This window comes from Hemiscyllium ocellatum, chromosome 35, assembly GCF_020745735.1.
Source record: "Hemiscyllium ocellatum isolate sHemOce1 chromosome 35, sHemOce1.pat.X.cur, whole genome shotgun sequence".
Classification (NCBI taxonomy): Eukaryota; Metazoa; Chordata; class Chondrichthyes; order Orectolobiformes; family Hemiscylliidae; genus Hemiscyllium; species Hemiscyllium ocellatum.
In genome coordinates this window covers 14,209,031-14,223,211 of record NC_083435.1, presented here as the reverse complement: position 1 = coordinate 14,223,211, position 14,181 = coordinate 14,209,031, and the positions used below count along the sequence as shown (strand labels likewise).

The following is a 14,181-nucleotide window of genomic DNA, read 5'->3' as shown; positions in this document are numbered from 1 at the left end:
TATCCAAAGAGACTTGGGGGCTCAGGTGTGTGGATCTTTACAATGTCATGAACAGGTATAGAAAGCAATCAAGAAAGCTAATGGAACGTTGGCCTTGATGTCTAGAGGACTGGAGTACATGGTCACAGAAGTTATGCTGCAATCTACAAAACCCTGGAGTACTGGGAACAGATCTGAGCACCACAGCTCAGGAAGGATACACTGGGCTCGGAAGGACTACACTGTTACGTGTACAAGAATGAGACCTGGACTTCAGGGGTTAAGTTATGAGGAGAAATTATATAAATTCGCCCAGCTTTCTCTAGAATTTAGAAGGATAAGGAGCAATGGGATCAAGTTCTTCAAGGCATTGGCATGACAAGCTATTTCCATTAGTGAGGTTTCTAGGACTAGGGCCATACTCTGAGAATACGGTCAGACCATTCAAGAGAAATGTTAGCAGCATTTCTATACACAAGGCGGAAGATGCTTGGAACTCACTCCCACAAACGAAATTGGATGCAAGATCAGTTGTTAACTTTAAATCTGAGATTTGTTTTTTGTTAAGCAAAGGGTTGAAGACAGGCATTTCTCCTGCACTGCAAAGGCTACAGATCAGCTATGACCTCAGTGAACGGTGGAACAAGCCTCAAGGGGCTGAATAGTCTACTCCTGCGTTTCTAATGAGTATTAGTCTTCAGTTTCATCACACTGCTGGTACTGTAACCAGCAGATGCCCAACCATGCTTTCTGCAACTTCAGTCAGCAGGCAGCTCTGGTCAGTAATGCGACTGTTTGAGTTTAGAGGCCACTGCTGCAGTTTCCCACCATATTTCCATTAATTCATCTCTACAAAACCAAACCAACATTTTTCTGGAGCCTCAGATTTTATGTTCCATCTGTTCCCTGTTCCTTTCTGTTCTCATCTTCGGTGGCATTTTGTAATGTGTGCCTCTAGCCCGTGGGAAGGTTTCACAATGCAGGAGAAATAATTAAGTGGAAAAAACAAATTTTAATTACATCTCAGAACTTGTTTTAAAAGTTGCAGACGCCTGCCTAATGGATTGTGTTTGCCTGTGTGGGGATAGACTACTTGCTTAGGCAAGATTTTGGCCTTTAAGCTAACTATTTCTTTGTGAATTTCATCACAGTTTTGCTCGGATCCAATCAGCAGCACTTCAATTCCCATGAATCAGTCCAACCCAGTTCCTTTTACTGGCAATAAATTTCGCAACAGAACAATGAAAAGATTCCCCACTGGTTTCATGAAATGGCAAGTCTTTTTTATTAAAGCAGCTGCCTGTTCCTTCTTTTCCCATTTCCCCCTTCCATTGATTCACATCTTGCGGGGGTATCACATCCTTATAAAATCAAAGTCTCAAATTATATTGCAGTTTTGGCCAATATGAATGTTTCCCACTCATTCCTCTCGACCAGTCTACATCTGCCTGTGGTTAATCACAGGGTCCAGCTCATACATCTCTCCTCCGCTGTCCAGCTGGGTGGGACCACACTCACTTTGTTCCATTCACATTCATCCATTCACAGCCTCAGACTCTCCTAATGTCTTCGCATCCTCTCCCCAAATAGCTTCCTCTGAAGTTCTGCCCGGCATCTATCATTTGGCTCTCATGAACACACTCTCCTTCTGAAAATAGATGACATTCTCACATGCACGCCACTTCTGTCGCCAGCAGGCTTTTGTTTGATGACACTCGACAAACAAAAGGTTGCTGTTGCAGTGAGGAAGATGTGGCAGTTTTCGTTGTATTGAGGAAGATGTGGCCGCCACATGGCCTTTCTCCAGTCATGAGTGAAAATGGAAGGGTCATCAACTGCCGAGTCAATAAGAGCAAGACCAAGCCTCCCATCACCAAATGCTTGCTGCAGTTGTCACTAAGCTCTGGCCCTAATACAAATTATTGCTACATCTTCACATTGTCCAGCCCAGCATGGAGACACCAAGGATGATGACAATGTCCATTAAGGGCAAAATCAGTTCCACAATCTTCCACCTCAACACATCTGGCTCAAATGAGGGACATAACCAGAGGTCATGCCACCACACTTATGAAGGTTTACAAGAGGAAGCAGTGATCAAACGCCTGTTCGACAAAGTGCACCCATTGAAGGCAATCGGAATTGTTATCTTTGTATATAATCTTTAGATAAAATACAGAATGTTTTGCCACAAAGCACCACTGACAGAGTCCACTGACATTTTTAAAGGGGGAATAAAACTGGCTTCTTAAAACAAAAGAGGAAAGTGTATAGAAGATGAGAATGAAGAGATTAAGAGGGAGAATTGTTGGGAGATGAGCCCATTTGTGCTGTGACAGTCTACCATTCCAGGACTGTTAGATGGTCATTCACAATATATCATTCTTCTGCTGAGGTGAAGCAGAGGAATCTTTCAAGGCCAGCCAACCAAACGATGCCAACTACACACGAGACTACCTCATTCAAATTACAGGTTAAAACCAGTAGTTTGTTTTCTCTTAGAAAAGGCTGGATAACATCAATTAAAATTCTGACTAAAGAACACACTGTTCCTGGACAGCTATCTGTACATTCCAAATGACTGCTCGCCTGTTCTCTTGAAATACCTTACAGCGATAGGAATGCTACACTCGAATTGCAATGGAGCAGAAATGCATGAACCAAAGACAGACAGATACAGATGCTGATACACAGCTTACATTAAACAATTCGAAGAATACTTCTCTGAAGAGTCATTCCAAAAATCAAACCAGCATATCGCTGAGAACAATCTGATATGGCTTTGTGCTCAAGTATGTTAAATGGTTCATCTCAAATGCAATTACACTACCCACATGCAAAGGGAAAGGTAGAGAGGGTGAAGTCTAATTTCCAAATCCGAAGGATTACTGGTGTCCTCGCGGTTACTTGTGCTGAGGATTCCAGAGTTTCCCCACTGTAGGTGCTTTACTTCACCTCATTAGGAAGAAAGAAGAGGACAAGGGTACTGAAACCTAACTCTGTGGCAATACCATAACCGGGCTAATCAAAAGTGAAGGTGCAGAGGTGCATCAAATTCAAGGAACAATCCCATCAAGAAATATTAAAGACTTCAGCCACCACTTCAATCCAACTTGGCAATTTGGATTCTACATGCCTTGCCTGAGTTTAATAATTTAATATTCAACAGTAACTGTTACTTTAGAATTAGCACATATGGAATTCAATCCAAGCCAGCCAAGCAGGAGTTGACAAATAATGCAGAAAGAAAATGGAAAAAGCAGAGCCATTTTATCTTTAGTGGATGGACTGACAAAAACTATATGCAAGTTACAGTAACCTTGAAACAATGGTAAGATCCCAAGAAATTATCACGCTTGCATCATGGAAGCGTAGAAAATAGGGGCAGGAGTAGGCCGTTCACTCCATCGTTCCTAACCTGCCTTTCAACGGGGCTGATCCTTAATTTCAATGTCATACTCCTGTTCTCTCCCCATACATCTGGAACTTTATTCATTATTTTCCTGAAATACATTTCAGTCACTCGGCCTCCTCAGCCTTCTGTGGTACAGAATTTCACAGGTTCACCTAATGGAGAAATTGTTCCTCACCTCAGTTCAAAATGGTCTGCTGCATAATGCAACGCTATGACCCTGTGTGTACCCATCCCAGTGAGGAGAAACATCAGCCTGGCCAGAATGTTACGTTTTGTAGAGTTGTACAGCACGCAAACAGACCTTTTGGTTCACCTTGGTTGTACAGACAGGCATCCCGATCTCACCGATTCCCAATTGCCAGCATTTGGTCCATATCCATCCCCGAAACCCTTCCTATACATGTACCCATCCAGATGCCTTTTAAATGTTCTTGTTCCAGCCTCCAACACTTCCCCTGGCAGCTTATTCCATACACACACCATCCTCTGCATGGAAAACGTTGCCAAAGGCCCCTTTTAAATATTGACCCCTCTCACTTTTAATCTACTCCTTTTAGTTTTGGACTCCCCCATTCTAAGAAAAAGATCTTGGCTATTCACTCTATCCATAACCCTCATGTTTTTATCAATCTTTATAAGCCCAGCTTCTGACTCTCCAGGGGAAAAAGCCCGGATTATTCAGCCTGTCCCTACAATACAAATCCTCCAGTTCCAGAGCAGCCTTATAAATCTTTCTTGCACCCTCTCAAGTTTAACAACATCTTTCCTATAGAAAGACAACCAGAATTGTACGCAGTATTCTACAACTGGTCTCACCAATGTCCTCTACAGCTACAACATGACATCCCAACTCCAATACTCAATACTCTGCCAAAAGCCTTCTTCTCTACCCCATCTACCTGAATTTCCACTTTCAAGGAACTATGCAACTGCACCCCTCGGTCTCTTTGCTCAGCATCACTCACCATTAACTATACAATCCTGCCTTTGTTTGCCTTACCAAAATGCAACACCTCACATATATGTAAATTAAACTCCTCAGCCCATTTGATCAAGGTCACATTGTACTCTGAGATAATCTTCGCTGCACACTACACCACCTATTTTGGTGGCATCTACAAACTTACTAACCATACAGACTGTTTCTATGAGTTCCTCTTTCATTCTTCTAAACTTCATTGAATACAGGTCCAGACAACTCAGTCTTAACTCATAGGACAAACCTGCTATCCCAGGAATCAGTCTAGTCAACTTCTGCTGCAATGTATGGCAAGCAGGTTTTCTTAGATAAGGAGACCAAACCTGCACCAAACCTAGGTACATCCTTACTGAGGCCCTGTAATGCTAAGACTTCCTTGCTCCTGTACTTAAATCCTCTTGCAACAAAGATCAACATACCTTTTACCTTCCTATCTACTTGCTGTACCTGCATGCTTGCTTCCGTGACAAGTGTACAAGAACACCCACACCCTTCTGTACATCAGAATTTCCCAATCTGTCACCATTGAAATAATACTGTAATTGCATTCCTACCAAAGTAGTCAACTGATGCTAATACACTTTGTACCACATCTTCCACATATAGGACTACTGACTCAATGGAATTGCCCTGAAACCTCTCTATAACCTCGCCACTCTCAAACCAGCCAAGTCTTATGTTGTCAGAAAATGTGCAAATATGACATTTGATTCTCTCACCCACATACACACACAGTGAAGAGCTGGAGCCCCAGCATTGATCCTGTGGTATACCACTTGTCTTCCACTCCACTCCATTTATTCCGACTTTCTATTCCACGTCTGATAGCCAATTACTGTTGTTGGAGGTCAGTCATTTCAATTCCAGGACATCTCTGCAGGAGGTCCTCAGGGGAGTGTCCAAGGGCAAACCATCTTCAGCTGCTTCACCAATGACCTTCCCACCATAAGGTCAGAAGTGGGGATTTTTGATGATTGCACAATGATCACCATTCGTGACTCTTTAGGTACTGAAGCAATCCATGTTCAAATGCAACAATATCCAAGCCACGCTGACAAGTGACAAGCAATATTAATACCACACAAATGCCAGGCAATGACCGTCTCCATTAAGTAACAACATAATCACTACTGCTGGACATTCAATGGTGCTACTATCACTGAGTCCCTACTATCAACCACCTTGGGGTTACCATTCACCAGAAAATCTACTGAATTTGCTACATAAACACAGAGCAGGTCAGAAGCTAAGAATACTGCAGCCAGTAACTCACCTCCCGACTCCCTAAAGCTTGTTCACTACCTATGAGGCGCAAGTCAGAAATGCAGTGGAATACTCCCCACATGCCTGGATGGGTGCATCCCCAACAACACTGAACAAGCTTAACACCATCCAGAACAAAGCAGCCCACTTGATGAGCACTATAGCCACAAATATCATTCCTTGCACTACTGCTGTTCAGTGCAAGATACACTGCAGAAATTTACTGAAGATCCTTAGATAGCACTTTTCAGACCCATGATCACCTCCATCTAGGAGGACGGGGGCAGCACATGCATGGGAACACCACAACATGCAAGCTGGCCTCCAAGCCACTCAACACTCTGACTGTGAAATATGGGTAAAAATGAGGTCTGCAGATGCTGGAGATCACAGTTGAAAATGTGTTGCTGGTTAAAGCACAGCAGGTCAGGCAGCATCCAAGGAATAGGAAATTCGACGTTTCGGGCATAAGCCCTTCATCAGGAATGAGGAGAGTGTGCCAGGCAGGCTAAGATAAAAGGTAGGGAGGAGGGACTTGGGGGAGGGGCGATGGAGATGTGATAGGTGGAAGGAGGTCAAGGTGAGGGTGATAGGCCGGAGTGGGGTGGGGGCGGAGAGGTCAGGAAGAAGATTGCAGGTTAGATGGGCGGTGCTGAGTTGAGGGAACCGACTGAGACAAGGTGGGGGGGGGAGGGGAAATGAGGAAACTGGAGAAATCTGAGTTCATTCCTTGTGGTTGGAGGGTTCCCAGGCGGAAGATGAGGCGCTCCTCCTCCAGCCGTCGTGTTGTTATGTTGCCATTCCTTACTGCCACTGGGTCAAAATCCTGGATTTTGTGACTCTACCTCCAGCATCTAGACTGCAGCAGTTCGAGAAGGCAGCTGACCACCACCTTCTCAAGGACAACTTGGCATCTATCACAGGAAAGGGCAATAAAAGCCGGCCAGCCAGTGACACCCACACCCCAGGAGTGAATTTTTTAAAAAATCTACTGTACCGAGTTGGCCTTCAAACAACTGCCCTCAGAAAAAAAAACCCCAATCAAGTTATTCAGTTCAAGGGAAATTAGGCATGTGCAAACAAATGCACGATTGCTAACATTTAACTGAATATTAGCCAATAAGAGTGCATTCGCAGTTACAAAAAGGAATGAGATCTGTACAGGAGTGACTCATGCCATTAAACTTGAGAGAATATTTTGTTTAATTGATACAATAGGTCAGGAGCAAGGCAAATAAAATTGGGCAAAAAAGATCATTCATCCAAGTTCCATACTGCTTGGTTCACCAGCGAGCTCCTTTCCCATGCTACAATTCAGTGGGCCCAGCACAGAGTGGGGTCGGTGTCCGGCAGATCGCAGTGGGAGTGATGTCCAGCGGCCCGGAGTGGAGCAGGGACGGGGAGCAGGCCCGGAGGAGAATGTGGGTGCCCAGCGGCCCGGAGCAGAATGTGGGTGTCCAGTGGCCCAGAGCAGGATCAGTGGTTAGTGTCCTTTGTTTGGGGGGGGGGGAGCAGGGGGGGAAGAGAGGAGGCGGCAGGGATGGCTCCTTGTAGAGAACTGGTGGCGCCTGGCCAGACCACAAGGTAACTCTTACAGAAAGACTAATGTCTAACCTTTTAGCTTTATTTCTTATTTTCCTAACTTGTACAATGTAAATCTGTAATGTTGTGTAACTTTTTTCTTTATTTTCTCGGTTTTGTACCTCAGGTTTGTACTTCAGATAACAGTGTGGCTTGGCAACATAGTACACACCTCACTGTACTCCTGTTCTTTTGTAACTTGCATACATGAGACAATAAATGTACTTGCAATTCTATTACACCCTTCACTCTTCAGCTTAGCTGGAAATAAACTGTACCTTCCAATCTGATCGAAGGTTTGACTACGAACCTTTTCATGAGCATGGGCAGTTAGCCTTTTCTGCAGGACTGATGCGTGAGCATTACAGGGATGAAGAGGTAAAAAGTGAGATCTGCAGATGCTGGAGATCAGAGCTGAAAATGTGTTGCTGGTTAAAGCGCAGCAGGTCAGGCAGCATCCAAGGAACAGGAAATTCGACGTTTCGGGCAAAAGCCTCATGAAGGGCTTTTGCCGAAACGTCGAATTTCCTGTTCCTTGGACGCTGCCTGACCTGCTGCGCTTTAACCAGCAACACATTTTCAGTTCAGGGATGAAGAGGTTACATCTTCACACTTACTACATGGTGCATCATCATCATCTTCTGGAATGAGCAACTCCAGTGCAGCAAGACATGTGCGGTAGAAAGTTCATCCCATCACTGCTGCCCAAACCGCAATCTTATCGATGTCAAAGACATTGTTCAAATTGACAGGAAATTCTCAGGATATAAATCCACATTGGTTCTCAAACCTTTAACTCACTTTACTCAGTGCTTAACTTCACTCTGAATTACTGTGAAGGGCAGTCACTGACGCAGACTTCTACGATTCCCCTTTGGGGAACGAGGAGCCAAAAGGGCCAAATTTACTGAGTGACTTCCAGATGAAGATAGACCAACAGGATTGCATTGCATGTAGCTTTTACTTTAACATAAATTAGAACTAACACAAACTAAATTACTTTACATTCAAATGCTACAAAAAATTCTATATTTAAACTAATGATACAAAGATAGATTTTGCATAACCTGAAACAATCATATTAATCCTTTCACAGATGAGGAACCACATGCAATTTCTTAGTCTTTCCAACTCAGTTTGTGTAATGAAGGATTCTCTCACTTTCTCACTCAATCAATTCCTCCCTGATTTCCTTCTCCAGCATCAAAACTCGTCTTTGCCCTGTGCCTCTGTTTCTGTCAAAACTATGAAAAAAAACTTCCCAACATCTTTCAACTTTGAAAATGTCATTCTGAACTTGAGGTGATCAACTGTCTCTCTCTTGCCAAAGATGCTGTCAGACCTGTGGAGTTTCTGTACTCCACTAAAAGATCAGCCATGACCTTATTGAATGGTGGAGCAGGCTCAAGGGGCCAGGTGACCTACTCCTCCTATTCTGCATGTCCTTATTTCGTTTAGTACAATTGACGCAAACTCTTAAAAAGTTATTTTCATTCATGCTGAAGAACAATCACAGAACGAGCAGCCATTTTGAAGTTCAAGGGTTTTTTTGTGGTACTGCTGCCAGTCAAAGGTAATATCACAAACATTTTGTATTTCGCACCAGTCTGTCCACCTTGCTGTTCAAGAGCAGAATAATGGTCAGGACACTAAGCAAACTCCCAGCTCGTCAAATCATGCCCGTGGAACTCAATAGTCACTTGAGGTGGTACGTGGGAACTGAGTTTAATAGATATCCAAAACAGAGTACAATAATCCAACACTCCCTCAGTACTGCACTGACACGTTAGTCTGGGTTGTGGCCCAGGTCTTGACAGAGGCCTGAATAAACAACCTTCAGTCTCAAAAGGAAGTAGCGCTGCCATTGAGGTAAAGCTGACAATCATACTAACCACAAGATGTGGTTGAAGAGTGAAGGGACTATCAACAATTTTAATTTCAACCTTCTAGAACATTAAGCCAACCATCTTTCCATTACAGCATCTCGTGGTTTCTGATATGAGCTCAAATGTTTTGGCAATAAAAAGGTCGACAGAAATGATGACTAAGCTTGTCATTCACAACTCTGAACATGTGCATATTTAAATCTCCTGCCTATAATGCTTAAGCACTCAACATCCTTCTGAACACAGCAGCAAGTTGTAACATTCCAAGTCATGACTTTTCTTTTCAGGGCAATAGCTTTTGGTAAGGGTTTTGCCGTGGCCATTTAGCTCCAGACCAGGCTACTGTTTCTACACTTGTCCTGTTACTATCTCTCTGTCCCTTGCCTGTCATCGCCTTTGGTGGTTAGTCTCTTTAACCAGCATTGACCTTCTTGGTATTTCTTTCCACACATTGTTTAAAAATGTTGAATCTATAATACTATCCACAAAAGTTTGAGACAGTCAATCCTATCGCTCTGACCTGCCCAGTTTTACATGAATTATTTTGATATGAAAACGTGATTTCACTTCAGTAAACTTGCGTTTTTTGATAATGTTGAAAATCTGACAAACAGGGCCCACATCACCACAAATGTGGCTGAGATCTCGCTCTTGAGGTGTACCAATCTTTGACTTCTTTTGCGGTGTCATCTGGTGCCCACCAGTGAAACACAGCCGAGCCACAAATAGGAATGACTTGTCTAATGACACAAAATGCCATAAGTTGCTCCTCACTCGATGCTAAAAAAAAAGACAGGCTGGAATCATGCAGCCACTAGGTAAATAGCAATGTCGCCCCCAGGCACATGAGGCCTCCCAGCAGACTCACTGGGCCCTAAGCATGAGGACAATATCTCCCCCAAATTGCTGAAATCAAGGAGCAAACCGACCCCATCCTCAACTCTAAACAGTGACTCGTCTGCCAATGCATCCACATACTTCCCTTGGCCCTGCAAGCTCTGACTCCCATCTCAAGAAAAGCCCCACTTGAAAACAGCTTTTCTGCCCAGTCAACATGTCCCTCCCAATCATCAATACCCAGCACATTAATGCCAGACATGGCCCTAAGCTATTGCAGCCTGTCTGCTCAGGCTCTTCAGCTGCCCACCACCTTGACAGCAAGGACTTGCTCGCTAGGCCAGACCGCAAAGTCCGACCATCTTTCATGAGCAAACACGAAGACAAAAACACGCTGCTTCCTGATCAGGAAACTACACCGATAAAGTTGAGTTAATCAGCCAATGGGTGGAATCATAGATATGTACAGCACGGAAACAGACCCTTTGATCCAATTGGCCCACACTGACCAGATATCCCAACCCAATCTAGTCTCATTTGCCAGCACCTGGATCATATCCCTCTAAACCCTTCCTATTCATATACCCATGCAGATGCCTTTTTAAAGCTGTGACTGTACCAGCCTCCATCACTTTCTCTGGCAGCTCATTCCATATACGTATCACCCATTGCATGAAAAAGTTGCCCCTAAGGTGTCTTTTGTATCTTTCCCCTCTCACTCTAAACCTATGTTCTCTAGCTGTGGACACCCCTCCACCGCAGGGAAAAAACTTTGTCTATTTACCTTATCCATGATCCTCATGATTGTATAAACCTCTAAGTTCACACCTCAGCTTCCGACCCCCAGCCTATTCAACCTCTCCCTCCAGCTCAAATCCTCCGACCCTGGCAACATCCTTATATCAAATTCCTGATGAAGGGCTTTTGCCCAAAACGTCGATTTTCCTGCTCCTTGGTTGCCTAATGTGTTGTGTTTTTCCAGCACCACACTCTCAACTCTGATCTCCAGCATCTGCAGTACTCACTTTGGCCTAACATTCTTACAAATCTTGACTGAACCCTTTCAGGTTTCACAACATCTTTCTGGTCGGAAGGAAGTCAGACCTGCACACAATATTCCAACAGTGGCCTAACCAATGTCCTGTACAGCCACAACATGTCCTCCCAACACCTGTACTCAATACTCTGACCAATAAAGAAAAGCATACCAAACACCTTCTTCACTATCTTACCATCTGAGACTATTTTCAAGAAGATATGAACTTGCACTCCAAGGTCTCCTTGTTCAGCAACACTCCTGAGAACATTGCCATTAAGTGTATAAGTCCTGCTAAGATTTGCTTTCCCAAAATGCAGCACCTCACATTTATCTGAATTAAACTCCATCTGCCAATTCTCAGCCGATCGGATCAAGATCCTGTTGTAATCTGAGGTAACCTTCCTTGCCGTCATCTGCAAACTTACTAACTATACCTCTTATGCTCACAACCAAATCATTTATGTAAATGATGAAAAGTAGTGGACCCAGCACCGATCCTTGGGGCACTCCACTGGTCACAGGGCTCCAGTCTGAAAAACAACCCTTCACCACCACCCTCTGCCTTCTCCCTTCGAGCCAGTTCTGTATCCAAATGGCTACTTCTCCCTGTATTCCGTGAGATCTAATCTTGCTGACCAGTCTCCCAGGGGGAACCTTGTTGAACACCTTACTGAAGTCCACATAGATCACATCTACCGCTCTGCCCTCATCAATCCTATTTGCTACATCTTCAAAAATCTCAATCAAGTTTATGAGACATGACTTCCCACGCACAAAGCCACGTTGACTATCCCTAATCAGTCCTTGCCTTTCCAAATATACTTACATCCTGCCCCTTGGGGTTCCCTCCAATAACTTGCCGCCACCACCGATGTCAGGCTCACTGGCCTATAGTTCCCTGGTTTGTCCTTACCATCTTTCTTAAATAGTGGCACCACGTTAGCCAACCTCCAGTCTTCCAGCACCTCACCTGTGACGATCGATGGTACAAATATCTCAGTAAGAGGCCCAGCAATCACTTCTCTAGCTTCCCACAGAGTTCTAGGGTACAATTAAGACCATAAGACATAGAAGTGGAAGGAAGGCCATTCGGCCCATCAAGTCCACTCTGCCATTCAATCATGGCTGATGGGCATTTCAACTCCATTTACCTGCATTCTCCCCGTAGCCCTTAATTCCTTATGACATCAAGAATTTATCAATCTCTGCCTTGAAGACATTTAGCATCCCGGCCTCCACTGCACTCCGTGGCAATGAATTCCACAGGCCCACCACTCTCTGGCTGAAGAAATATCTCCGCATTTCTGCTCTGTATTTATCCCCTCTAATTCTAAGGCTGTGTCTACAGGTCCTAGTCTCCTCGCCTAACAGAAACAATTTCCTAGGGTCCACCCTTTCCAAGCCATGTATTATTTTGTAAATTGATCAGGTCCCAGGGATTTATACACTTTTATACGTTTCAAGACGTCCAGCACCTTCCTCCTCTGCAACATGGACATTCTTCAAGATGTCACCATCTATTTCCCAAAATACAATATCCTCCATGTCCTTCTCTACAGTAAACTCTGATGCAAAAGACTCAATTAGTATCTCCCCCATCTCCTGCAGCTCAAAGACCACCTTGCAGATCTTTGGGAGGCCCTATTCCCTCCCCAGTTAGCTTTTTGTCCTTAATGTATTTGTAAAAACCCTTTAGATTCTCCTTAACTCTATTTACCAAAGCTATCTCACGTCCCCTTTTCACCCCACTGCTTTCCCTGCCTTTAGACTCTTCTTAGGAGTCACTCGATCTATCCTGTCTATACCTAACATATGCTTCCTTCTTTTTCTTAAACAAACCCTCAATTTCTCTCGTCATCCAGCATTCCTTGTACCTACCAGCCTTTCCTTTCACCCTGACAGGAATACACTGTCTCTGGACTCTCATTATCTCATTTCTGAAGGCTTCCCATTTTCTAGCCGTCCCTTTACCTGTGAATGGCTGAAAGTTCTTGCCTAGTACCGTCAAAATGAGCCTTTCTCCAATTTAGATCTGGTCTATCCTTTTCCTTCACTATTTTAAATCTAATAGAATTATAGTCACTGGCCCCAAAGTGCTCCCTCACTGACACCTCAGTCACCTGTCCTGCCTTATTTCCCAAGAGTAGGTCAAGTTTTGCACCTTCTCTAGTAGGTACATCCACATACTGAATCAGAAAATTGGCATGTACACACTTAACAAACTCCTCTCCATCTAAACCCTTAACACTATGGCAGTCCCAGTCGATGTTTGGAAAGTTAAAATCCCCTACCATAACCACCCTATTATTTGGACAGATAGCTGAGATCTCCTTACATATTTGTTTCCCAATTTCTCTCTGACATTTAGGGGGTCTATGATACAATCCCAATAAGGTTATCATTCCTTTCTTATTTCACAGTTCCACCCAAATAACTTCCCTGGATGTGTTTCCGGGAATTTCCTCCCTCAGCACAGCTGTAATGCTATCCCTAAAAAATCACCACTCCTCCTCCTCCCCTGTCTCCCTTTCTATCCTTCCTGTAGCATTTGTATCCAGGAACATTAAGCTGTCAGTCCTGCCCATCCCTGAGCCATGTTTCTGTAATTGCTATGATATTCCAGTCCCATTTTCCTAACTATGCCCTGAGTTCATCTGTTAGTCCTCTTGCATTGAAATAAATGCAGTTTAATTTATCAGTCCTACCTTATTCTCTGCTTTGTCCCTGCCTGCCCTGTTTGATTTGTTTCTTTTCTCAACTGTACCAGTCTCAGATTGATCTCTTTCCTCAATATCTCCCTGGGTCCCAACCCCACCTTACTAGTTTAAATCATCACGAGCATCTCTAGCAAATCTCCCTACCAGTATATTAACCCCCTTCCAATTCAGGTGCAATCCATCCTTCTTGTACAGGTCATTTCTACTCCAGAAGAGATTCTAATGATCCAAAAATGTGAATCCTTCTCCCATATACCAGCTCCTCAGCCATGCATTCATCTGATCTATCCTCCTGTTCCTATCCTCACTAGCTCACAGCGCCGGGAGTAATCCAGATATGACTACTCTCGAGGACCTCCTTTTTAAATTTCTGCCTAACTCTTGATATTGTCCCTTCAGAATCTCATCCTTTTCCCTTCCTATGTCATTGGCTCCAATGTGTACAATGACCTCCTGTTGGCCCCTCTCCCCTTTGAGAACATTCT

At 43.9% G+C, this 14,181-nt stretch overlaps 1 protein-coding gene across 4 annotated transcripts in view; it reads right to left on the bottom strand.

Moving 5' to 3' along the window:
* LOC132832824 (large proline-rich protein BAG6-like) overlaps positions 1 to 14,181 on the bottom strand; it is a 94,811-nt gene that overhangs the window by 61,916 nt on the left and 18,714 nt on the right. The gene's annotated exons all lie outside the window — the stretch shown is intronic.